At 43.7% G+C, this 27226-nt stretch overlaps 1 pseudogene; it reads left to right on the top strand.

Moving 5' to 3' along the window:
- LOC123363617 overlaps window positions 1–27226 on the top strand; it is a 123172-nt pseudogene that overhangs the window by 20353 nt on the left and 75593 nt on the right.

The following is a 27226-nucleotide window of genomic DNA, read 5'->3' as shown; positions in this document are numbered from 1 at the left end:
GTAGTACTGTTTGAAATGCTTTAGAAATCACACTGCAGGACTGTGTGCATTACGCTGCTGTGTAGACGAGCCCTTAGTCCCATGCTAATAAACACTATGCCTCGTAGTAAATGATTGTAGTATTGGGACCATAAAACACATGTGAGTAACTTTTCCTGTGATCTAAAACTGCAGCAAGACAACACACCATCACCAAACCACAAATACGGGGCATTGTGGTGGAAGAGGCTTAAGTGGATATATCAATAGGCATGCAAGTGTATACTTTACCATCTTTTCTCATGACCAGGCCAGATAAGTAAGTCACGTATGTGTGAATTTCAATATCCTGTCTGTTCATAAGAATGGACCTCCAAATGCACATTGCATCATCTCTTTGCATTCTTGTGATCCCAGGAACTTGCACATCCATGACCACTGGCTTCAGTATGTAGGGTTTGCAGGTGAACTGATAGCTGGAATTTCAACAGGCAGGAGTGGTGGATTTTTACTGAATTTTTATTTTAAGTAGCCATTTTTTCCCCAGGAAGCAAACAAGAACTGAGATTGTAATATTAGATAATGCATCCAGTAAGAATTGAAAAAAGTTATGTTTCTTCAGTCTGCAGGGAAGCTTCTGTTGTAGACATTGTATTCCTCGTGGATGGATCCTGGAGTATCGGAAAAGAGAACTTCAGAAACATTCAAGACTTCTTGTACATCATGGTCAGCAGCTTTGATGTTGGGGAAGATAAAATCCGGATAGGTCTGATTCAGTATAGTGATGCTCCACACACTGAGTTCTTCTTGAACTCTTACCACCGCAAGGAATACGTCTTAGAGGAGATACAGAAATTACACTACAAAGGAGGGGGCACAAAAACTGGGCAGAGCTTACAGTTCATGCTGGAGAATCACTTCAAGAAAACTGCTGGAAGTCGAAGGGAGGAAGGCGTCCCCCAGATTGCAGTGGTGATAACAGATGGGCAGGCTCAGGATAACATCCTAGAACCGGCCAAGGAAATCAAGGACGCAGGCATCACACTGTATGCCATTGGCATCAAAGGTGCTAGTTTGGTGGAGCTTCAAGAGATAGCTAGTGATCCAGATGACAAGCACGTCTATGAAGTGGAAGACTTCACCGATCTGCAGGATATCTCTCATAATATGCTAGAGGTGCTTTGTACCACAGTAGAAGAGGTGAACCAAATTGCCCATGTCTCCCAAGGTATGTCCACAAGCCCCTGTTCCCCTTCCCCCCACTCTTTTCTCTTTCATGTTCATTGGTGAAGTGTATAAAACTGTGACATGCAATCAGATCATGGGTCTTAACTTCATGCATCTTCCTTATCCCTTTCTCTACCTCATACAGGCACTCTGAGGAACTAACTTTTAACACACACTTACTGTGACAAGTTCCTACAAGTATCTGTTTAGCTTAAAATATCCAAAATAGCACCATGGGTTGGTAGACTCTAAACACAAACCTACTTTGCTGAGTCAAAAATAAAAAAAAAATCAGTTTGAAAACCATTTAATTTTGGTTGGTAGGGGGAAAGTCAACTTATCCTTTAGTATGAAGATAGCTCACAATTGTGAAAGAAATTAAACAACTTGCCTTTTCATTTTTTGTGTCACCTTTCTCATGTAGTTTGCAGAAAAGCCACCTTGGCAGACATCGTATTTTTAGTGGATACTTCAACAAGTATTGGCCAAGAAAACTTTCAGAAAGTGAAGAACTTCCTCTACACCCTGGTTTCAAGCCTCGATGTGAGCAGCGATCAGATCCGGGTTGGGCTGGCCCAGTACAGTGATGAGACCTTCAAGGTGTTCTTGCTGAATCAATATTCACTGAAAAGTGACATTCTGGAACAGATACAGAATTTGCCATATAGGAGTGGAGAGAGATACACAGGCACAGCTCTGGATTTTGTCAGGATAACATATTTCACTGAGTCTGCTGGTAGCAGAGCTCTGGAAAACATCCCCCAGGTAGTCATCCTCGTCACTGATGGGGAATCCAATGATGAGGTCAAAATGCCAGCCAACAAATTGAAAGCCAGAGGCATCTCTGTCTATGTGGTTGGAATCAATGTCCACAATACAACCAAGCTTCAGGAAATAGCCAACAAGCCTTTAAATAAATTTCTGTTTAGTATTGACAGTTATGATGTCCTTCAAGATCTCCCCAGAAGCCTTTTGCAAACCATGTGCTTTGCAGTCGAGAGCCAGATTAAAGGTAAATAATTTGCCCTTACGATGGTGTCATTTCTGACACTTTGGGTGCACCAAAGCAACAATCCTGATTCTGATCTGACTGGTGACAGAACAAGGAGTAATGGTCTCAAGTTGCAGAGGGGGAGGTTTAGGTTGGACATTAGGAAAAACTTTTTCACTAGTAGGGTTACCTAGGGAGGTAGTGGAATCTCCTTCCTTAGAAGTTTTTAAGGTCAGGCTTGACAAAGCCCTGGCTGGGATGATTTAGTTGGGTTTGGTCCTGCTTTGAGCAGGGGGTTGGACTAGATGACCTCCTGAGGTCCCTTCCAACCCTGAGATTCTATGATTCTATGGTGTAGCTCCACTGGCTTTGATCGAGTTAATCTTGATTTGAGCCCCAATTCAGGATAGGGGAGCTTTAGTCTGTAGCTAAATTTAAGCATGTAGGTGAGTTCCATTGAAGTCAGTGGGTTTTAAGTACAGACTTGAAAGTTAAGCACATGCTTAAGGGCTTTCCCAAGTCAGTGCTTAAGTGAAATCAGACTCAGACTCACAGATTAGGTGAAATAGCTAAAATTCCATCTGACTAGAACTAGAATTTTCTGCTGAAGTTTTTCCTGATGAAGTTTTTTCTTTAAATAAAATCAATGTAGTTTTCAATGAACACTTGTTATTTTCCCAAAATTTTTCATTTTGAGATTGGGATTTCACCACTTTCCAACACTTTTGAACCCTTTTCAAGAATTTGGAAAACAAAGTGCGTGTGTGTGTGTGCGTGTGTGTGTGTGCGTGTGTGTAGTAACTATATTTTCACACCATTTAATTGTGTTGATTAAACAGTCAAATGTATGAAAAGCATTTTTTCTCTACTTTCTCAATTCCCCTTCCTTTTTCCAATGGGGGGAAAGGAGGGAAAGTAAAAATAAGGGGATTTCCCCCAAAATTTGGAAAAAAAACCCCAAAAACATTTTTTTCAGTTTAAAATTGTGATACTAAATGAAAACTTTTGTGTCCATTTGACGTTTCCCAGGGAAAATCACATTTCAGTAGAGATATTTTTTCTCACAAAAAACATCCGAAAGGAAAGATGATCCAGTTGCAAGGATACTACTCTGGGACTCAGACAGTGGTTTTATTCCCTGCTCAGCCACAGACTGCCTGTGCGACCACGGACAAGTCACTTAGTCTCTCTCTGCCTCAGTTCCCTGTATTTATTAGCATTTCCCTACCTCACAGGAGTCTTGTGAGGACAAATATATTAAAAATCACAAGGAGCTCAGATAGTACAGGGATGGGCCCACATAAGCTCCTTTGGGTACAGCTACACTCACGGCAGAATGTAGAGCAAAGACACTGCACTCTCAGATAGCATGGGTATAAGTAGCAGTGTAGACAGTGAATCATGGCTTAAGCGAGTAGAAAAGAACGCCTGCATGCCCAAACTCCCAGGATATGTTCTCCACATGCCCAAGCAGTGCCTCCTATGTCTACACAGCTATTTTTAGCAGTGTAGTGTCCCACTGCCTCCCTGCTGCTGGAGCCTTTCACCGCAGCAATGAAAGGCTCCAGCAATGGAGAAAAGCTCTTTCAGAGAGGAGGCAGTGGGAAAAGACCTTTGGCTGCAATGAGTATATACACACACCACAGTAACACGTGTGGATGCAGCCTGCCTTTCACTTCAGTGTGCAGCTACACGTGTTGTGCCTATATGCTACATGTTGCTGTAAGTGTAGCCTTAGATAGGCATAGCCGTAGCTAGATAAACTCCTTCAATGGAACTTGTATCTCAATAACAGAAGTAGAAGTGCAGTTTGGTACATGGATAGACAAGCTTTGATTTAACAGAATGGGAAGCCCTAGAGCATAAAGATCAGTGGCTCAATCCTTCTCCTGTAGAAATAAATGGAAGATTCAGTGGGAGCAAGACTAGGACCCCACATATATAAATATAGTCAGATGTAGATTTAGTCAAAAATGGGATTTTTTTTTCCCCATGGAAGTTTTCACAGGGATAGCTTCGTGGGATGCTTGTCTGTTCCAGAGAGCTGCAGGAACAATGGTCATACAATGTTATTTCATCATAATTCAGCACCATCCACGCAATAGGCTGTAGAATTCTCAAGTTAAAATAATATAGAACAACAAGTACAGTAGTTCCATTTTCAGTTCAGTTTACAATTCAAATCCAAGTTGACAGCCACCCCTTTCACTAATTTGTCACACTTTTTCTTTCTCTTCAGCATTTACAAAGCACTATGCTGACATTGTTTTCCTTGTTGACTCTTCTGTGAATATGGGGTCTTCTACCTTTGAGCAAATAAAAAATTTCATCTACCAAATTGTTGACCAGCTCGATGTTGGGATTGACAAGTACAGGGTCGGCCTAGCCCAGTACAGCAGGGAAGGCCGTGTGGAGTTTTTACTGAACACCTATAAGAGCAAGGAAGATGTGCTCAATCACCTCCAGAGGCGTGTCACATTCCTGGGGGGCCCTTTGCAGACAGGAAGTGCCCTGGAGTTTCTGCACAAAGTCTTTTTCAAAGAAGAGGCCGGAAGCCGAATTAGCCAAGGCACCCCCCAGTTTGCAGTGGTCATCACTTCTGCCAAATCAAAGGATGACGTCGCAGAAGCTGCAGAGGAGCTGAAAGAGATCGGAGTGAAAGTCATCTTGGTTGGGGTCCAAAATTCTGATCGGGAAGAAATGGAGGTGATAGCCACCTCTCCCTTGGTTTACCAAGTCAATGGAGGGCAGAGCATCAGTCAGCTGCACCAGGACATTGCTAATGTTTTGGAAGCACCAGTTCAACAACAGTATGACTCTGCCCTAGATGCAAAAGTGCCAGCAGGTATAGTATGTCACCAGGGTGAAAACAGCCACTTGAATATATTTGTAGGTAGAGCAATGCTATAATTCACCCATAAACAAGAAATATCAAATGAGTCGGTAGAAGGGGGCAGAATGCAGATGATTGAATTTAGTGCTTGTAAAAGGTTGGACCGCCTATGTAGCCAGATGGCAGTAAGGATGCGGCATCTGTGTACATAAAGTTGCTAATACTTACCTGCATTGGTTATATGCAGTGAAATTGCGCTGTCAGTTACACCCAGGAGTTCCTATTATTGGTTTCAGAGGGGTGCCCATTGTGACTAAGAGGAGGATTTTGCCCAGTGTTTTTCTGTTCACTTTTTTTTCTAGAGATGGGCCATAGCAAGAGACTCCAGATTCAGATCCAAAGAAGAACTTCCCTAAAGTCCTGTGGTAGTTTGATTAGGTGTCTTGGTTTGGCTGCGAGAGAGAGAGAGAGAGACTCAATCTGTAAACTTCCCCAAAATCTGGACAAAAGGGAGTTTAATATCCCTTTATATCTGTTTAATATCTGATTCAGACTCATTTTAAAATGGGCCTGAACCATGAAGTTCAGATCTGAATCTGAACTCTCTGAAGTTTGTAGGATTTTGGAGCTGGTTTTCTCTTTCATTCCCATCTAGCTCATTACTTGAGCTCTTGGTTTCTTTTAATAAACTATCCCAATTGTATCCTTCAATGATCCCGCAGTCTAACCTACAGTAACCCTTGTTATCTTCCTTTTCCTTTGGCTGGTTTGCGTTTAGTATGTTCCAGTGCATCTGTAGCAGACATTGTATTTCTTGTGGATGAATCCAGCAGAATTGGGGTAAGAAACTTCCAGCTGACCAGGACCTTTCTGCTCAAAATAGTCAATGCTCTGGATATTGGCCCAAATAATATCAGAGTTGGCTTGGTGTCGTACAGTGATGAACCAAGGCTAGAGTTCACTCTGGATACATTTGAGGACAAATCAGATATCTTGGACTACCTGAAAATATTGCCATATCGAGGTGGGAGAACATACACTGGTGCTGCCATAGATTTCCTCAGGAAGAAGGTTTTTACTCAAGAGGCAGGTAGCAGGAAAAATCAAGGAGTGCAGCAGTTAGCTGTGGTTATCACTGATGGGCAGTCTTTCGATGACTTTGTTGAGCCTGCTTCTAAACTGAGACATCATGGAGTTGCTGTCTATGCTGTAGGCACCAAGAATACCTCAGAGAGTAGTCAGCTGGATAAAATTGCATCTTATCCTCCAAGGAAACACGTCACCAACTTGGAATCTTTTCTGCAGCTGTCAAATATTGAATGGAAAATAAAGACACGGCTTTGCAGTGAGATTGTGTCACAAACCTTTGTAGTCCCAGTGCGATCACGGACCCTGAAAGAAGGTAAGAGAGAAATATGAAAATCTGGCCCAAAATCTTGCTCAGGTTCATTGATGGAAACTCGATAACTCTATTGGCTTTCAAGGGTATACTCTGAATTTGCATCAGTGTAACTGAGAGTAGACTGTGACCCTCTATCTTTGCCAAACAAAGTATCCAGGGCCATGAATTCAGTCGTATTCTTTTTACATTATCATTGAAAAATGAGACTTGTCATGGTATCAGAATGTACAGCTTGGAGTGAGGAGGGGACTCACTCCCACTCAGGAACCTTCTATGGATCTTCTCCCTACCTACACAGAGCAGGAGAGCTGAGTTCATCTGCCCTCTGGCATCATCCCCCTTTGCCTTTGACCCCCTGGAAGACCCTATTTATCTCCAGAGTCCCATGTCTTGGAAGTCATAGCCAGGGGACATGCACTGTTGCCCTCCATTCATCAGCAGTGATAAATATACAGGCATGGTGACACAAGATGCTGTAGGACAGGTTTAAGGCTCATTACCAGTGAATACCACAAGTGCAGGGACCTCTCTGCCAAGCACAGAGCCAGCTCTGCAGGAGACCATGACACTGGGGGCATATTGGGTTAGGAGCAGGTGTGGCTGGGCTGTCCCCCCCCCTACCTATTCCATGCCACTGCAACACCCATAGGGGCTGTAGTAGGAGGGGGCACAATTTAGGTCAGCCCTCAGGTTTGGCCAAGCCTCCTCTGGGGTGCCAAACCAACACCATCATCCTCAGCAGGGGCGGCTCTAGCCATTTCGCCGCCCCAAGTACGGCGGCATGCCGTGGGGGGCGCTCTGCCGGTCACCGGTCCCGCGGCTCCAGTGGACCTTCCGCAGGCGTGCCTGTGGATGCTCCACCAAAACCCGCAGGCACGCTTCGGGAGGTCCACCAGAGCCGCCTGCCACCCTCCCGGCGACCGGCAGAGTGCTCCCCGCGGCTTGCTGCCCCAAGCACGCGCTTGGTGTGCTGGGGCCTGGAGCCGCCCCTGATCCTCAGAGGTACAACCAGTATCTCCTTGATCCCAGCAATGGGCCTTAGTGGTGGCTCAACTGTACAGGACAAGTGCTGCGTTGATTTACAGCCAGCATGATCCCATTGAAAGCGTGCTCTGCTACAGTGTTAGCAGATACATTTTAAGCTAAACAAAACTGGTTGTGCCTCCTCCCGTACACACACACACACATATATACACACACACGGCTGTGTGCGCATGCCAATGCAAACAATCGGTTGTCAGTAGCCTTGCTCGTGTTGGAGAACTTTGGCATTGCAAGTCCTGCAACACTTGTAAACATCTTATGGCCACATGCCAAGTGCTTGGATTAAGTTATGTGTGTGTTTGGCCCCATATGAAATCCTAACACCTATGATTTTTGTCTGCCCTGGGCTTAGAAAATGTAGTAATTTTTCCAACCCTAAATAATATAGCCAGCATTTTTTTGTGATTGCTATTAAACCATACTGTAGCACTGCAGTAATTGAAAGATCGTTCACCTTTCCCTTTGTTTCCTCTGAATTAGGTTGTGTGGACACAGAGGAAGCTGATATTTATTTCCTGATTGATGGGTCTGGCAGTATATACCCAAATGATTTCCAGGACATGAAAGTATTCATGAATGAGATGATCAGCATGTTCCAGGTCAGTGCCAATGGAGTTCGCTTTGGCGTGGTTCAGTACGAAAGCACTCCTCAAACAGAATTCATGATTAGCCAATACAACAGCGTGAAGCAGTTAAAGGAAGCAGTCCGTGTTATTCAGCAGTTAGGAGGTGGCACCAATACTGGAGATGCTTTAAGGTATATGAAAAGTCTTTTTGTAAAGGCTGCCAGGGACAGTGTTCCCAAGTTGCTGATAGTCATTACGGATGGCGAATCCCAGGATCAGGTGACAAAGGCAGCAGAAGAGCTGAGACAAGAAGGGATTGTTATATATGCCATTGGTGTCAAGAATGCCATTAAAAAGGAACTGAAAGACATCGCAGGAACAGAAGAGCGAATGTTTTTTGTGAACGACTTTGATTCCTTAAAACTCATCAAACATGATATTGTGCAGGATATCTGCTCCCCAGAAGGTAAGAGGTTTTCCTAAATCACTCCAATCGCTTAGAAAGTAGAGAGCACCTGGATGTGCTCATTATAATTATGAGTAGTATTTACTATTTGCATTAGCCCAGCACAGATGTGGTGCACATTGAAGATAGCTTTGCTAAATAAACAGGAATAAACAACTTCACTCTTTTGTGTAAATTGTCTCAGAAGAAGCAACATGCTTTGCCAGATGAAATCCAGGCTATCCTTCTCCTCCTGACACAGGGAGGGTATAATTTTGTTGACTGAACATCTCTCAAAAGAAAATGAAGTCTGACACCAGGGCTGAAATTCTTAAAGATGGCCTTATGTATGTAATATATATATATATTTACTATTTACAGTATGGTAGCACCTGAAGGTTCCTACCCCAAGGTACTGTACAAATATAGAACAAAGAGCAGCCCCCTGCTCTGAATTGCCTATGATCTAATGCTAGACTAGTTGAGATCCTAAACACACGCACATTTTCAGCACTGTTGGTACAGTCCAGAACACGTGTGACTGTAGCGCACTGCTCTTCTAAAGGAGATAGATTAAAGCTCTGATTTTGGATCCCCAAGTCTGAGCATGAGCAGATGCATTTGTCAAAAAAATGAAGTACTCATTTTAGGGCCACATTACTGACCTTATCCAGATCGGCTGTGGATCAAGGGCAGCGTATAAACCTTATGGTGGCGCATTCTGAGACGGGGGAAGAAGACTGTGTAACAAGATGTGGTTACATATTTATACATGCCATGGTCATCAGTGGAGATCAAACTCAGTATCTTCAGCACCAGAACATAAATCCTTACTATTTAGACTTTAACAGTAACTGTTAGCTGTTAGTAAACAGCAGCCTTTTATTTTCCTTGAGGTCTGCTACGGAAGACACGATTTTCTGTGTAGTTTTCAGTCTGAGTGGTGGGCAAATACATTCAGGAGGAGATTCCAAATTTTGTCTTCTCTCTTTTCTTCTCTTTCCCAGCCTGTAAGAATATGAAAGCCGACATTATTTTGCTGGTCGACAGCTCTGAGAGTATCCAGCCTGTTGATTTTCAGAAGATGAAGGATTTCATGCAGCTGATTGTGAACAGGTCTGATATTGGGGCTGATAAAGTTCAGATTGGGTTGTTGCAGTTCAGTTCCGAGCCCCAGGAGGAGTTCCAGCTCAACCAATACGGCAGCAAGGCTGACCTAAGGAGAGCCATTTCGGGAATCAGGCAGATTAAATCCGGAACGATGACCGGGAAAGCCCTAACTTTTGCCTCCTCTTACTTTGATGAACCCAAAGGAGGGCGACCCAGAGTAAAACAGTATCTCATAGTGATCACAGATGGGGAGGCCCAAGATATCGTGAGAGAGCCTGCTGAGACCATTAGGGACAAAGGTATCACCATCTATGCCATTGGGGTTCTCCACGCAAACAACTCCCAACTTGTGGAGATTGCCGGCAGTCAAGACAGAGTCTTCTTCGAGGATAACTTTGATTCCCTTATCTTTCTGGAAAAGGAGATTCTCTTTGAAATTTGCAACCCGGAGGATTGTAAGTGATAGTAATAACCTGTTGGGTCTTTCTAATTCTTTATTTTGTTGTGTTTACTGTTAATCCTTTATACAGTTTGATTCCTCCCCACCAACATATTTCTAGTAGAGATCTTCAGCTTTTCTTCCATTGTGATATTAAGCAACGATAGTAAAGTGAAATGCAATAGCAGAAAATAAGACCATGCTCTTTACAGACCATAGTCTTATGCTTTTCCTCAGGAGCCATATTTTATTTTCTTTCAGGCAGGTGCATATTTTTCTTTTGGACAAAAGGAAATTCCCACAGCCCTCCTTTTTTGTTTTTCTTTGTATCTTGCTTTTCGGAATGTCCTTGCGCTTTCTGGTTTCAGTTAGTAGTTGGATCAAAAGAACTTCTCAGGGAGGGAGCAAGGAGGAGAGAGACCTGATCATAACATTGTTGCTTTGTTTCCTTTGTTCTGTTAACAACAGCATGCAAAAGGACTGAAGTTGCAGACATCATATTTGTGGTACATGGATCAAGAAGCGTCACAGACCTGCAGTTCCAGGGCATTCAGAAGATCATGGAGGCTGTGGTGAATGACTCAGTGGTTGGAAAAGACAATGTTCAGTTTGGGGCTGTGGTCTATAACACTAATCCTCAGGGTAATTTCTCACTGAATACGTACTCTGCTAAATCACAGATCAGAGAAGCAATCTCTAACTTGAGACCTATGTCGGGGCTAACCTTCACAGCAAGGGCTTTGAACTTTGCCAGGGAGAGATTTGGTATGGCTTATGGTGGTCGTACATCATCTCTTAGTGTCACTCGGATTCTTGTGCTTATTACTGATCAGCCAACTTCACCCTCAGATAGACCCAACCTTCCAGCAGCAGCAAAATCTTTGAAGCAAGATGGTATCAATGTCTTTGCTGTTGGAGTGGATAAAGCCAATAGAACAGAGCTTGAAGAAATTGTGGGAGAGCGAGAGAGATTGTTCTTTGTGCAGAGCTATAATGAACTGGAAAGTTTACATGAAAACCTTACTCATACAGTATGTGATGAGGCAAAGCCAGGTAAGTGAGACCTTTACATTGAGCTGTTGGTTTTTTCTTATATGTTTTCAGTCATTTATCCAGACTATCTAGGTTGTCACAGGCAACATCAGTCACAGGCAATGGCCATTTTAAAAATGTTCTATTGTGACAAGGTCAAGGGGTGGATGGAAATAGGGTAGAGACAATTTCCAGTATGGAAAGCAGCACATGTCAAAATCAGAGCCCTTCACCATCATTTTCTTATGAACTTTTCCAGCAAAGCACGTTCAGGGGGTGAGGGCTCTGGCTGGGGCTGCGGGCTTTGGGACGGGGCTGGGGATGAAGGGTTGGGGGTGCAGGAGGGTGCTCCTGGCTGGGACCGAGGGATTCAGAGGGCAGGAGGAGGATCAGGGCTGGGGCACGGGAGGGAGTCAGGGGTGCAGGCTCTGGGCAGCGCTTACCTCACGCAGCTCCCAGAAGCAGCAGCATGTCCCCCCTCTGGCTCCTATATGGAGGCATGGCCAGGCGGCTCAGTGCACTGCCCCATCCGCAGGTGCCACCCCTGCAGCTCCCATTGGCTGTTCACTGAAGTATACAAGCATTGTACAATTCTGATGTAAACTTTCATTTTGAAGTACCAAGCTCACCGACTAGAAGCTGCCTGTAATAAATGTCATGCACCTGAGATAGCTCCTGCAGCACAAACTTGTTCACAAACAAGAAACTGCCCAACTTTCCAGTAAACCAACAGACCTTCTGGTTCCCATGCCATCCAAGACAGTCAGGAAGCTCAGCATTCTTCTTCTAGAATGCAAGCAATTTTTATTACTATGATGCTTCAAACTGTGGCAAGAAAGGGATGGTGTTTTACTTGATTACACCTGCTGACTGTCCAACAATTGTTATTCAGTGAGAACATAAGAACGGCCGTACTGGGTCAGACCAAAGGTCCATCTAACCCAATGTCCTGTCTACCGACAGTGGCCAATGCCAGGTGCCCCAGAGGGAGTGAACCTTACAGGCAATGTTCAAGTGATCTCTCTCCTGCCATCCATCTCCATCCTCTGATGAACAGAGGCTAGGGACACCATTCTTACCCATCCTGGCTAATACCCATTTATGGACTTAGCCACCATGAATTTATCCAGTTCCCTTTTAAACATTGTTATAGTCCTAGCCTTCACAACATCCTCAGGTAAGGAGTTCCACAAGTTGACTGTGTGCTGCGTGAAGAAGAACTTCCTTTTATTTGTTTTAAACCTGCTGCCTATTAATTTCATTTGGTGACCCCTAGTTCTTGTATTATGGGAATAAGTAAATAACTTTTCCTTATCCACTTTCTCATTAAAGAATTAAAGATTAACCTTATTCCACTGATAGCCTGACTTCAGACACAAGTTCTGCATAACCTAGTCTCAACTCCTCTCTGCAAGAAGTCATAGTTATGGTATATAAAGTGTCCAGGAGCTAGTTTCTCCCAGCATTTGCTACTTGATACATGGTGAAGTTTCTTTCTGCACAATGAGAATGAAGGCAATGACTGAACTCTCTCAGATTTGCATAGCTAAGTAAATTTCCCCCCCCCCTGCAGCTTGTGGCAACCAACAGGCAGATCTTGTATTCTTGATTGATGGGTCATTAAGGATATCTGCACATAACTTTTCTGCCATGAAAACATTCATGAAGGAAATCGTGGACAGTTTTATTATTGCTCAGGACAAAGTCCAAGTTGGCGTGGTCCAGTACAGCAAAGATCCCCAGAAGGAAATATATCTCAATGAATTCCACTCTGACACAGCCATAAAGGAACGGATTGACAGCATTGTCCAGTTAAAGACCTCCACCTTCACTGGCAAAGGTCTGAGGTTTGTCAAGAGCTTTTTTGAGACTACCAAGGGTGGCCGGAAAAAACAAGGAGTTTTGCAGAGCCTAGTAGTGATTACTGATGGACAGTCTAACGATGTGGTGGATGAGGCAGCTATTGCGCTGAGGAATGATGGGATACACATCTTTGCAATTGGCCTAGGGATTCCAAATTCATTTGAGCTTCTTCGAATTGCCGGTGATGCACGCAGGGTGTATGTGCTGGAGAATTTTGAAGTGCTGAAAACCATAGAGAGGAAGATTGTCACTGAAATCTGTGAATTGGAAGATCGTCCTAGCCAGGGTAAGTCACAGAAATCTTTTATTGAGTATATCTATTGACAGATTCTCTGTGTCCCACACTTTTGTGATTAGTCAAAGGAAAGAAATCACATTTTTGTAGATCATAGATAACGTAGTGTGTTTTGGAGTGACATAGAGCAGCCAAAGCATGCTACTAAATCTGGCCCTGGAACTTCAGCAGGACATAAGCAGTGGGTGCAGACTAACTCAGGTACGTCTACACTACCCGACGGATCGGTGAATAGTGATCGATCTATTGGGGATTGATTTATCGCATCTCGTCTAGACGCGATAAATCGATCCCCGAACACGCTCCCCGTTGACACTGGAACTCCACCGCTGCAAGAAGCGGAAGTGGCGTCAACAGGGGAGCAGCGGCCGTCAATCCCACGCTGCAAGGATGCAAAGTAAGTCAATCTAAGATACGTCAACTTCAGCTACGCTATTCTCGTAGTCGAAGTTGCGTCTCTTAGATGATTTCCCCTCCCCCCCCAGTGTAGACCAGGTCCTCCTAAGAAACACAAAGCTTCTATTTTCATGCAAGAGTTAGTAGCAGAGCTGGGTGAAAGTTGGAAATTCTGTTCCATGGGAAATTCTTTAAAAAAAAAATCATAATAATCATTCCATTTTGGAATGAAAAGTAACAGTTTTAGAAACTTCCTGTGGAAGGGAAAATCTGAAACAAAAATTCTTTAGGAATGATTGAAACATTTCATTTAGAAAACTTTTGAAATGAAATACAACCCATGCTCTCACGCTCCCAGCTCAGCCATGGCTTTCAGGGCTTCTAGACTCCCAGCTCCCTGTCAGGCCTAGAAGACTGACACAGAACCAGGCACCTGCATGGTGTGGGGTCTACATGGACGATACCTAGATGCTTAACAGATCAGTGCTGAAATAAAAACTGCCCCCACCAGAGTCCAATATTACTGCTGTGAAAATGGAGCATGTTCACATCAGGGAGATGATGTCTAATGCAGCAGCACCTCCTGGTGCTCCTTCACCAGAGAACAGTGAGCTTCACCAGCAGAGAGCCGCATAGTAAATACATTATAAAAATGCAAACTCTCTTAGAGGAGAGAGAGAAGAAAATATTTGATCTCACTGTTTTGTAACAACAAAAAAACAACCCAAAAACACCAAAGAACCACCCATAAACAATTCCAGAGATATTTGTCATATAGCAGCTGCCTGTTTCCATTTGATAAGCTAATTTTATCGTGACTTCTGTCATCTTCTATTTCCCCGATTTTTTTCCCTTTAAACCTTTTTTGCTGACATAAATCTAATTTTTTCCCCACACTCTGACTGACCAAAACGTTGCATTTCCATTTGTTTGCAATATTTTTTTGTATATAAACATACTGAGGGCACTCATACTACAGTGATAGGGGGTCCAGATAGAAATCTGGATGCATGGACAGATAGATTTAAAAAAATCATTTCACAAATTAAGCATTTTTACATGCAAATGAATACCTCTACATGTGCTGCAGATTCACATATGCATTTTACAGCACAATATGGATAATGATTTTTAAAAATGTACATAATGCAGTGCTAAATTAACCCTTGGTATAGTTAATTCAGTTACACCAGGTATAGTTAATTCAGTTACACAAGTGATGAATCTGGCCCACAGTTACAGCTATAAAATGTGTGTGTGTTATGTGAGTGTATGTGAGATATAGACACACATGTATGAAATTATTCTACAGACACACTAATATCTATTTATATATTTAAGTGAACTGGGAAAAGGTGACACAGGCAGCAACGCTTCTAACGATTTTGGCCGTAATCTTTCTGTGCCTCTATTCCCCATATGTAAGATGGAACTAATAGTATCATTTCCCACCTCAAGGGTATTGTAAAGATAATTTAATTAATGTTTGTAAAGCACTAAGATACTATGAGAAGTGCATTATAGAAATGCCCGTGAGGAAATTAATAATGCTGCATGAGGTGCAGAGTTTGGATGGAGTGCAGTAAATAAGGCCTGGGGGCACACAATTAAATGATGAGGATAAAAAGAAATATTCAATAACTTCCAGCCTAGTGAGCACTATCCGTTGTGTTTACTGAATGAGGCACGGGTCCTGTGGAAAAAATAATATGTGATCATGTAATTATCCTGCATATGCACAAGAGGGCAGAATTAAGGTTGCACAGGCAACATTTGTTCTGGTATTTCCAAACTTTTGAGTGCTTCACTTGCCCTTGAGTGAACCTTATTGTAGGTTTCTTCTGATGTAATATATACCATATCTGAATGTGTGTTTGTGTCTTTTTCTTCTTTTCTCATAACTATTTGAATATACTTGAGAAAATAAAATAAGAAAAGAAAATGGATATATTCTCTGTCTGAGTTAACCATAAATATATGTAAACAAAACAATGCAACATAATACTTATGTTCTCAATTATTGGTACAGCAAATAGAGGAAAGGCATAGGTTACCAGATTTCCTTTCTCGATACTATGGTTCTATTTGTCTATACTGTTCTGACAGCAGAATAGTGTTAAGAGGAGCTGAGCACCATGGATGCAGCCTTGTCTATACACAGCAGTTACGTTGCTTTAACTATTATGGTATTGTTTACAAAGGTATAACCCTCCTGGTGTGGATGCAGTTATACTGCTGGCCTTGTCTACAATAGAAAGAGTTTGCTGATTTAGCTATACTGGTATAGCTGTACCCATAAACCCTCCTAATGTAGACTCAGCTTACACTGACAAAAGACTTATTTTGCCAGTATAATTTATACCAGTCCCTAGAATGAAATAAGTTATTCCAGCAAAAGGCCTTTTTTGCCAGTATAACTGTGTCTATAGATGGACACAGCTATGCGGGTATAAGTTTTAAATGTAGACCAGGCCATATAACGGTGCTTATTCTGGTATAGCCTGTTCTCATGTGAGAAGGGGGATAAGGAGGATAAGCTATAGCTGTTTAAGGCACCTTTATACTGGTATAGTTGTGCCCACATTAGGAGTTTGACTGGCATAGCTAGTTCGGTAAAAAATTCCAACCCTTGACCCTCATCATTATGCTGGTAAAAAACTGTGTGTAGGCCAGGCCTTAGGAACCTCATCAGGAAGGAAGGAGTAGCTAAAATACTCCACTGTGCTTCACATTGTCACTTACTGGTAGTGGGCACTTTGGGAGCTACTTTTCACTCCAGTCATGAAAATTCAGTCTTCATGTCTTCATTATATGAACTCAGTCAAGCCACTTTACCTCTCCGTACTGTTTTCCTACCAGTAAAATATTTGTCACATGAGTCTGGTGAAGATTAACTGATGTCTGTAACATGCCTTGCCATCCTTGGACCCAAGTACAAAGATGCCCTCAGATACATGTGCTCAGTTTCCGTGGACTTCCCATTGAAATCAACAAGAGATGCCTGAGCATGGTGTAAATTGTTATTGAAATAAATTGGGCTATGCTAGTTTACACCAACCGAGGATCTGCCCCCTGAATTCTTTTCAAGTAGTGTGGTGCAAGTGCAGGTCAGGCCTCAGAAAAAAGCTCCTGATGAAAACAAGCATCCTGTGTGCTAGGAAGGACCACATACTAGAATCAGACAAGTGATCTGTTCATGGAAACGTTTAATCAGAAACTTTTTATGGAAGTACTAAATCACAGTTCTATGGCCTTGTGCTGATCTCTGGCACACAGGTGTACGTAAATCTAGCATCATTCATTGATATTGTGACTATAAGTTCAGAATCTGAGTTAGTGTGTGTGTATTTAGCTGTTTTGGAGAAAGTTGTTTTTTCATTGCCAGAAGAACACATGCGGCAGTAAATAATGTCACATAGATTTACAGGCTTGCATGCTGGTGCTAGCTTTTAAAGCTCTGTGGTTCAGCATGCATAGCCAAAAGATTTTAATTCAGCTTAGTAACAAATAGTTTCCTCCAGAGGGCATTTTGTACTGCAAAAGGAAGTACTGAACTTTAACGGTTTAAAAGATGATAGCCAAGTGGAGTGAAATCACCAGAAGCCTGCAATCTATTTTGTTAACTACAGGTTATGTGCACCCCAGAATTATTAGAGTGAGGAAGTTAGTATCAATTGGCAATCAATAAAATTATTATTAACCCTTAAAAGGATGAGGTAACAGTTTGTTGGAGCATCTACTCCAGTATAATTGATTTACTTTTTTAAGTGACAAGTGACACAACACAAACTCACCTTTCTAGTGCCTGGCTTTCTGTATCTGTGGTGAGTAAAGACTAGCTGAATGCCTCAACCCAAACATTCTTAGTTTCTGTTCTATTCTCTATACTCTGACATCCCCAACTACCTCATTATCCCATCTCTGCAGTTTCTCACACAAATGAGTGAAAGCGTAGGAGAAAAGGGAACGTGAAGGAGCAGAGAAAGGATTAAATGGAACAATTATAGTTAATGACTTTAGCCCATCAGGATGCATTCATAGCAAACTAGGCAACCGTATTGTCCTCTAAAAATATTTCAGAGAGTCATAAGTGGAGAGGAAACAAAAGAAATAGGGTGTTTTGTTTTAAAGATATAATTGCATCAGGCGGAAATTGTTGATAAGTGTGCTACAATGGAAAATTAACTACAGGTGAATAGTGTGGTCAGGAGAGACAGAACAAACTTCAGTATAGGGATCCAGGGATCAACAAGGTACAAAGAACAAGTCAGGTGGTTTAGCTGAGTCAGCATGGTTGGGAAACACTAGTCAAATCACAAAATATTGGCTATTTTTTATCACACTTTGTAGGAACTTTTCCATAACCAGTATATGCCATACTTTACAGTACTAATCACTCACCATGGAGATGTATTTCCCATGTCCTCCCTTCCCTCTTCCTCTCCCAACTTGTGAGTGTTTCTCTCACTGACTGTTTGATGTCTAACATATAATTCAATTCTGTGAATAATTACTGCCAACCACATTGCATTGGAGCCAATTGCACTACTCACAGCAGGAAGCCCAACGCTCAGTGGTAAGTGTTTGCAGGATCAGGCCCTTAAATTCTAAACTTTTGGGAGCTGAGACAATCTCTATCATTTGTTCTGTTAAGTGCCCCTCATGTTTAGGGTACTAAATACATAATATTGATGTTCAATTCATTTTTTTAGCCATGCTTTTGGTGACGCAAAAGTTACATCCAGTTAGAGGTGTGTGTGTGTGTGTGTGAGTCTCTCTCTCTCTCTCTCTCTCTCTCTCTCTCTCTCTCTCTCTATGTGCAGTAATATAAGCCAGCTACTCAGCTGGGGTAAATTGTCATGGCCCCATGCAAGTCAATGGAGTGACACCAATTTACACCAGTTGAAGATCTGGCTCTCTAATTCTTCTAATTTTAAATTGAGCATGTTTTTGTCACTGGTGCAGATAGAAAACAAGATCATAAAATAGTGCTTGGATTTGATGACTGATTTTCTTCCCTGCCCCCTTCTCAGACTGCAACATAGATGTTTCTGTAGGAATTGATATTTCGAGGCGCATGAAGTCTATATCTGCACTGAACGAGAAGCAGAAACTGCAAAAGTACCTGCCCAAACTTCTGCACCAGATGGCGTCCTTGACTAAAATCAGCTGTACTGTTGAGTCTCAAATCAACATCAGGTTCAAGTACCAAGTGTTTGCACAGAACGGCCAGTCGTTGTTTGACTCCGATTTTGAAGCCTATGATGAAGAGATCCTCCTGAAATTCTTAGTTGTACAGACCATTGTAGACACCTATCTGAATGCAGACTTCTTACAGTCATTTTGGGAGAAATCCCTCAGCCTGGCCTCTGCTAAAGTGAAGGTAAATAAAACGGAATAAATTATATTGTTTCAAAGTATATTAACTCTAGTGCTGGTGTACATTGCATGGGAAATAAAGAAGTCATTAATGTTCTTTTAGATAAATCCTTGGATTCATTTTGACAGCATTCATGACCCGTTACTGCAAACAATTGTGTAAGTGAATTTTTGCTCCTGGAATTCAAATACTTGGGCAAAGCCATATGCTCACAAGTATTTACATGGGAAGTTTTCACATGTCCATCTTGGAAGCAGTTAGCAGGTTAAGGAGCAGAACAGTACTCTGTAATAGATGGCTAATCACACAACCTGAGTAGTAATGACTCAAAGCAAACATCATCGCAAATGTTTCATGGCAGAAACATATTCACAGAAACCACTCATTAAATAATTTCAAATAACAAATGAAGTGAAATCGAGGTCTGTCTGTGGATAATTTACAAACAGAGAAAGGTGGCTATATTTGTAGACTAACATGTCCACTGCAAATAGTTCATCCAGGTTGAAATGAGACCAAGAGAAAGCAAAGATCTAAAGGGCTGATCCAATCCCTACTGAAGTCAAAGGGAAACCTTCCATTCACTTGAATAGGAATTAGACGACACCTAGGATTTCAGATTCAGTGTTTTTTTTTGTTATGTTTTTTTCTGATTAAGAAACTAGTTCTGGAAAGAATTTTTACACACTAAGGCACTGATTCAGAAAAACATCCCTATTCAGGAAAGGCACGTTAGCCCCTCTAAGATATAAAATGTATCTTCCAGAGAGAGCGTATTTTAATTCTTACAAGGTATTGCTAGTTTAGAATGGTCTTAATTGAATTTAGAGTGCTCACTGAAAAGTGTATTCTCACTTCCATTCTGAGGAGCAGACACAAATCCCCATGCTGGCAGGTAAGAATATAAACTCCATATTCAGCATTTGTAGAATTCTTTCTTCTCAGCATAGGTGCATGGAGTGGTGCATATCTAATGTTTTGGGGTTTTTTTCCCTTTTTTTGTTAAAATCTGTAAAGTGCAGGTCTTCTCTGAATGATGACTGTAAAATGGCATCATGAGGGCCCACTTGTAATGCATCTCAATGATTTCTGAACAAATTTGCTCAGTTTACATATAAAAATGTTATTTTTCTAACTGCGAACTCTACTAATGCAATGTGGAATCTGAGAGTTGAGCTGAGTTCTTCTCTCCTCATGCATCATCACCAGTAACAAAGATTCTGCAGATCTAATGCTGCTTTTAGCTACATCTGTACAACTCCACTGCCATCACCATTCTAGGATTTGGAAGGTAGCTCAAACCTCATATCCATTTAATTCTTGGCCACGCTGCTGAGACAGCCAAAAGGGCACCCGTTATTACCCTTTGTTCTGTCACTGGTGTGTGTGACGTAAACATCTGACTATTTACTTAAAACAGGACTGAGATCATGAATTAATTTTTCATAGGTCACTGAACAGCAACAATTTTTTTGCTCATCAGTTGGATGAGACACAAAGATTCTGGTTCTTTGTTGTTTATTGTTATGTTTGAGTATGGAATACTGAACTCAATCTTGAAGTCATTAACTGAGCAAGACCCAGATTTATTCCAGTCAAAAACTGATCCCACCATGCTTGGAGTGGGAACAGAAAGGTACTTTCCAACGCTTTGTGACAGATTATTTGCACAGCAGGGGCTCAATTTGCCACTGCATCTGAGCTCCACTAGGGCAGATGGGGGGCCTGATCTAACTTATGCCACTGGAGATTTTATACCACTGGAGGATGGGGTAGTGAAGCTTTGCATCACTGTACCCCCTGTCTTGGTGTCAACATGCCCCCTCTCTCCTCCTACTCTGGGGATGTGGAGTGGCTGGTGCAGGAGCTGACTCAGCCGCATATGCCAGCCTTACACCAGTGGAGAGCTCCCGTGTGCTAGGGGACTTCTCTGCTGCCCACTTATGGCTGAATAAAGCATCAAGTAGGCAGAATGGACCAGGGAACCCAGCCCAGCATTATTATGTTGTTAGTCTGACAAATCCAGTCCTGGACTGCCATCACCCAAAGGTAAAATACTGCTTGCTCTAAATTCTCTGTTACACCAGGGTCAATCTGGAGAACTCCACTGACTTCAGTGAAAGTTCTTCAAATTGTAAACAAGAATAGAATTGGCCCCTTGCCCAGTACACCTGGGCACTTAACTGAATTGGTTGCATTAATAAAAGTTGCAGTCTACAAGGTAAATCCTTCCAAATGGAGCCACTGTCAAACCAGAGATATTTTGGGGCTTAATTACCATGATTCTGTCCTTTTAAAGCTACATTGTCACCAATTTTCAATACTAAATTGTAATTTTTAAATTAACCAGGAATATAAACTCATCAAAGATTGCACAGCACTTTGAGAACTACCCAGGGAAAGCGGTGGGTGGTATTATTATGGTTATTGTTTTTGCATATTTTCTGCCAACCACCTTGGTAATTCAGTGTTTTGTTCATAGGTTCTCTTAGTGTTTACAGATGGGCTGGATGATTCTATAGAAATGCTCAGAACAACGGCAGACTCCCTTCGCATTAAAGGTATGGCCTGTTATGACGGTCCAGCATTGCATTGCACCAGAAGATAAATCTCCAATGCAAAAAGAGCCTCACAAGTATTGAGTCTCAGAGCCTGGGTCAACTGACTCAGGCTCACATAATGGGGCCAAAAATAGCAGTGTAGATGTTCTGCTTAGGCTCTGAGACCCACACCTTTTGCTGGGTTTCAGAGGCTGAGCTCCAGCCTGAAAGGAAATGTTTACACTGCTATTTTTAGCTCTGCAAGCTTGAGTAAGGGTATGGCTACACTGGCGAGTTGCAGTGCTGGAAAGCCTCCACCAGCGCTGCAATTAGTAAGTGGCCACACCTGCAGGGCACTTCCAGCGCTGCAACTCCCTGGCTGCAGTGCTGGCTGTACACCTCACTCGGCATGGGGAATAAGGATTTCAGCGCTGGTGCTGCAGCGCTGGTCATCAAGTGTGGCCACACACCAGCGCTGTGATTGGCCTCCAGGGTATAAGGATGTATCCCAGAATGCTTTTATAAATTACTCTCTTTGTTTTGTTATGCAGCCTCTCTTTGTTTTGTTATGAACGAGCTCCGATCGGAGCTCCGTTGCTTATCTAAAAAACAAACAGAGCTCCTGTTTGCTGTGATCATCTGTACCTGGCTGTAAACAATCAAATGAGAGGCAGGCAGGCAGGGAGTGAAACAGCGGGGAGTCGTGTTGGCTGCAGGCTGTTTGCAATTAAGAGTTAAGACTAAGGGGTCGGAAACATGTTCTGATTTTTCAATGCAGGAAGCTAAACACACAGTGTTGGCTCCAAAAATCCCCTCTCTCTTTCCCCCCGCTCCCTGTCACACTAGACCCCACTCCACCCCCCTCTTTTGAAAAGCACGTTGCGGCCACTTGAATGCTGGGATAGCTGCCCATAATGCATCACTCCCAACAGCGCTGCAAATACTGCAAATGTGGCCACACACCAGCGCTGGTAGCTGTGAGTGTGGCCACACACCAGCGCTGGCCCTGCACAGCTGGATGACCAGCGCTGCAAACTACCAGCGCTGCAAACCGTAAGTGTAGCCATACCCTAAGTCAACCTGGGCTCTGAGATTTGCTGCTATGGGTTTTTTGGTTTATTTTGCAATGTGGACAGACCCAAAGAGTGCTACATTCCTCTCCCACTGCAGACCTTCCACATACTCATGCTGATCTGCCTGAGAATTCTTGGTGAGCACCCTCCCTTCTCTGGGTGAACCAGGGCTCTCAATTCCCTGAATGATTTGTAGACTTTACCTCTCCCAGTATGATCATGAGGGTTTCTGCCATCAGTTCCATTTTCACTCTAGGATAATAATTGTTAGAGAGCTTATTCCTTCACTCTCCCACTTCCCTCGTCCTTCTCGCATGAACAGAGAGCAACAATACCTGAAATCCGAAGGTGCAAACAATTTGATCTTTATTGGAGTAAACTTCCAGCAAGCTTAAATCCAAGTTCCTTTTTCCTTATTTTTGAATCCCAATTTACTTCCTGTTTGTCCCTAATTTATATAGTAATATTCACAGCTATACCTTAACCAATCATTCTACTAAAATGTACCTAACCAATCCTAACAAATTATAACATGATTAGCTAACAAATTATATCCCACCACCTTAATTAGTTTACATCCAGCAAAATTAATTATACAGCAGACAGAAACTATCACAGAACCAGACAGAGACCATGCAAATAAACATCAAAGTGGGAACTATAATGACAAAGCAATACAGAAGTGAAGATTTTACAACTACAGCTATCAAGACTTAAGGATTTCCCAGCTGTGTCTATTGATAAGTGAGTTCTTACCAGACAGAAAAGTATCAAACTAAATTTCCTTTGACATCTTCTAGGCTCTTCCCTTTCTCCGGAGGTGATAGATCAGATCACCTTCCTAACAGCCCCAGATTGCCTTATGTGACAATTGTGATTAGCACTAGTAATTGTTCCATCCAGGGCCAGGGAATTTTCTTCCTTTTCTCCTTTTTGAATTAACCTGTAATACACACATAACAAAATTTACATGTCCCCTTTCCCAATCCCGTTTGTACCTTTTTATTTGCGTACAGTGAACCCACTCCCATCCTCCATTCTCTGTACCCAATAATAGCAGACTGGGCCCTAGCTGGTCAAGGACAAGATAGGGGCCCTTCCATTTAGGAGCTGGGAATGGATGGTGTTGACCTGGAATCTTGTACATCACTAGATCTCCCACCATGGGTAGATCATGCTCTCCAGACAGGTCATATCATGCTTTGACTCTTGCTGCTCCTTGCTGGTCTCGCCAGGGCACCGCCTGCTGTACCTGTTTTACATGGGTGATTACAGTTAAAATCCTTTCTTGTGTTAAGCAGGGCCGCCCGGGGGGCCGGGGGGGGGCAAGTGGGGCAATTTGTCCCAGGCCCCGCAGGGGCCCCCATGAGAGTTTTTCGGGGCCCCTGGAGCAGGGTCCTTCACTTGCTCCAGGGGCCCCGGAAAACTCTCATGGGGCCTGGGCCCCCGGAGCTGCTTCCACTCCAGGTCTTTGGCAGCAATTCGGTGGCGGGGGGTCCTTCCGCTCTGGGACCCACCGCTGAAGTGCCCCGAAGACCCGCGGCAGGGGGGTCCTTCCACCCTGGGACCCGTCACCAAAGTGCCCCGAAGACCCGCGGTGGGGGGTCCTTCCACCCCAGGACCCGCCGCCGAAGTGCCAAGTCTTCAGCAGCAATTCGGCGGCGGGGGGCCCCTGCCGCCGAAGACCCCAGGCCCCCTGAATCCTCTGGGTGGGCCCTGGTGTTAAGCCATTTGTAGTGACTTCCCCAGGTACTGGGGTAAGTAGATTTTCCCACTGTTCCATGGGCCTTCCCATGAGAGCCTCGTATGGAGAAAATCCTGTGCCCTTTGATTCTCAGGACCTTATTCTCATTAAGACAAAGGGCAGTAACTGTGACCAGTTTTTTCTTCCCATTTCCACTCCCTTTCTTAGCTCACTTTTAATGGTGGTTCACGCGTTCCACCTGCCCCGCAGCCTGTGGGTGATAAGCAATATGGAACAATTGTGTGATTCCAGTGAGGGCTGATAGCTCCCCTAACAGATCTGACCGGAAAGCAGCGCCTTGGTCTGAGTCAATCACCTTTGGGACCCCACCAGCAAGTGAATACCTCATTTACCAATATTCCAGCAGTTACCCGGGAAGTTTGATACTTTGTGGGGAAAGCTTCCACCCACTTGCTGAAAGCATCCACTACCACCAACATGAACCATTTTTTCCTGTGATCTGGTGGTAGGGGTCCTGTGTAGTCAATTTGTATTCTTTCCCAAGGTCCCCTTGGGGCTTGTCTCATTAATTCTCCCCTTAGCACCTTGTGAGGTGGGTTGTGCCTGGCACAGTCCAAACAACATTCCAGATGTGATTTTAAATCACCTCCCATTCCTGACCACCAGCACAACTTTTTAAAAGTTCCCAGTGCCTCCTCAAACCTCGGGTGTCCCCCTGCCAAGCTCCCATGCACTCTTGCCGTCCGGCTTCCCTGAGGGCACAGCATTACTGGTCCCTCAGCTGTTAAGACACACACAATTCCCTTCCATTAGTTCCACCTTTGGCACTTGCCTGTCCCCAAGTTTTATGATGCCTGCCAGTCCTGGGTCAGATTCTTGCAACTCCCGAATTCGTCCTCCCTGATCTGTATCCACCCCACTTCTTGTTATCACTGCTACAGGCACACTCTCTTCTGGCTCCCAGGGCCATGGGGGTGCCTCTGTTGCAGCCCGTTGGCCTCTGCATCGGCCAGATTATTCCCTTTGCTTAGGGGTCCTGTTTTCTTGTGTGCCTTTACCTTTACCACATTGATCCGTGTAAAACGGTGATTGAGCTCCTCCAGTCGCTTCCACCAGTTAGCATGCTTGATTGTGGAGCCATCTGTTGCCCTGAAATGATTATCCGCCCACCATCTCAGCATTAATGTGGCCCCACGAAATACATAATCTGAATCTACCACCACCCAACATTCTGGCTTAAATTTGGGATCCACTTAATTTAAAGCTGTTAGCAAGGCTGCCAGTTCTGCCTCCTGAGCTGACCTTGCTTCTAGTGAGAAACCAATGGTGCTGACTATCTCATTTCCTCTGATTCCCACAACAGCTAAGCCTGCAGTTTTCCATCCCCCCTGATACCTACAACTTCCATCCAAAAACCATACGAGTGTCCCCTCCTTTACCTGATTGGGGTTAGCCACCCGAAACACCTGATGTTGGGTTTTACCTGAGCTGGCTTTACATTGGTGTGGGGTGCCAGCCAGATATAATCCAGCTACCCAGACTATGGGTTCCTTTAACACTTCTGTTTTAATATTTTCTGCCTGTAGAGCCAGCAACCATTTGGCAATCCGCTGCCCATTCACTTGTCCCTGTAAGATAGTATGCATATTTAACAGCCGCAGGGGGTCTTGATGAGATGGGACTATTACTTTCTACATTCCTGTGAGGTATTTGAATTTCCCTATCCCCCAGTAGGTGCACAACAGCACCTTTTCACACCATCCATACTTCAGTTCCACAGCACTCAAAAGTCGAGAGGCAAAGGCCACAGGTCGGTCCTTTGCTCCATACTCCTGTGTTAACGCACAACCAATGGTAGTGTCAGATACCAAAGGGTAAAGATAAGAGTTTCTCCCCATCCGGGGAGGCCAGCACTGGAGCACTGGCCAGGTTTTCCTTTAGTACTCTCGCTGCCTCAGTACACTCTTCTGACCACTCCCAAGTTGAGGCTTGGGTTAGGTCAAATAGAGGCTGGGCTATTTCTGCATAATTGGCCACAAAATCCCTGCAAAATCCAGTTAGACCCAGAAAACTTTGCAAGCTTTTAACATCAGTAGGCAGTGGCAGGGACTGGATCAGCTGCAGCCTTCCCTTATCGATTTCCCTTCCCCATCTGGAACACTTCCACTCCTAAGTAGGTCACTCTTGTCTGTCCCATCTGAGCCCTTTTCCCATTGACCTTCAACCCTGCTCTTGCCAAAGCTTGCAGGACCTGCTCTGTTAGTTCCCTGTCTTCCTCCTCTGTCTTTGACATTAGCAACAGGTCGTCTACATCCTGTATGCACCTTGCTGAATCCACCCCCTCCAGAGCCTGTCTCATGTATCTGTGAAAAATTGCAGGGGAGTCCCGATATCCCTGGGGAAGGACTGTCCAGCAGAATTGTCTGCCCTCCCATGTGAATGCAGTTTTATACTGACACAAGGTAGCTAGTGGCAGAGACCAAAACCCATTTGCTATGTCCAAAACAGTGAAAATTCGGGTCCAATACAGGCTAGCATTTCAGGGTCCACTGCCACTACTGAGGCTGGTGAATTGGCCAGAGCATTTAGTGCCCTGTAATCCACAGTGAGGCGCCAGGTACTGTTTGGCTTTCTCACTGGCCACACAGCAGCATTACAAGGGGATGCAACTGCTCTAATCAGTCCTCTCTGTTCCAATTCCCCAGTAGTTGCCCCCACCTCTGCCAATGCCTCTCGAGGAATCAAATATTGTTTCTGTGGGGGAGGGTCCCCTCCCTCTAGCAGTACCTCCATGCTGCCCCTACCACAATCCAGGTTATCCGTAGCCCACACAGAAATGTGTTCCCACCCAGCCAGGTCACAGTGCTTTAATGGTCATAGTGGCTATCCCCATAGGAATGGTATAG

Source organism: Mauremys mutica, chromosome 2 (genome assembly GCF_020497125.1).
Source record: "Mauremys mutica isolate MM-2020 ecotype Southern chromosome 2, ASM2049712v1, whole genome shotgun sequence".
Taxonomy (NCBI): domain Eukaryota; kingdom Metazoa; phylum Chordata; order Testudines; family Geoemydidae; genus Mauremys; species Mauremys mutica.
The sequence above is the reverse complement of the archived record's forward strand: the minus strand, read 5'-3'. Positions and strand labels throughout refer to the sequence as shown.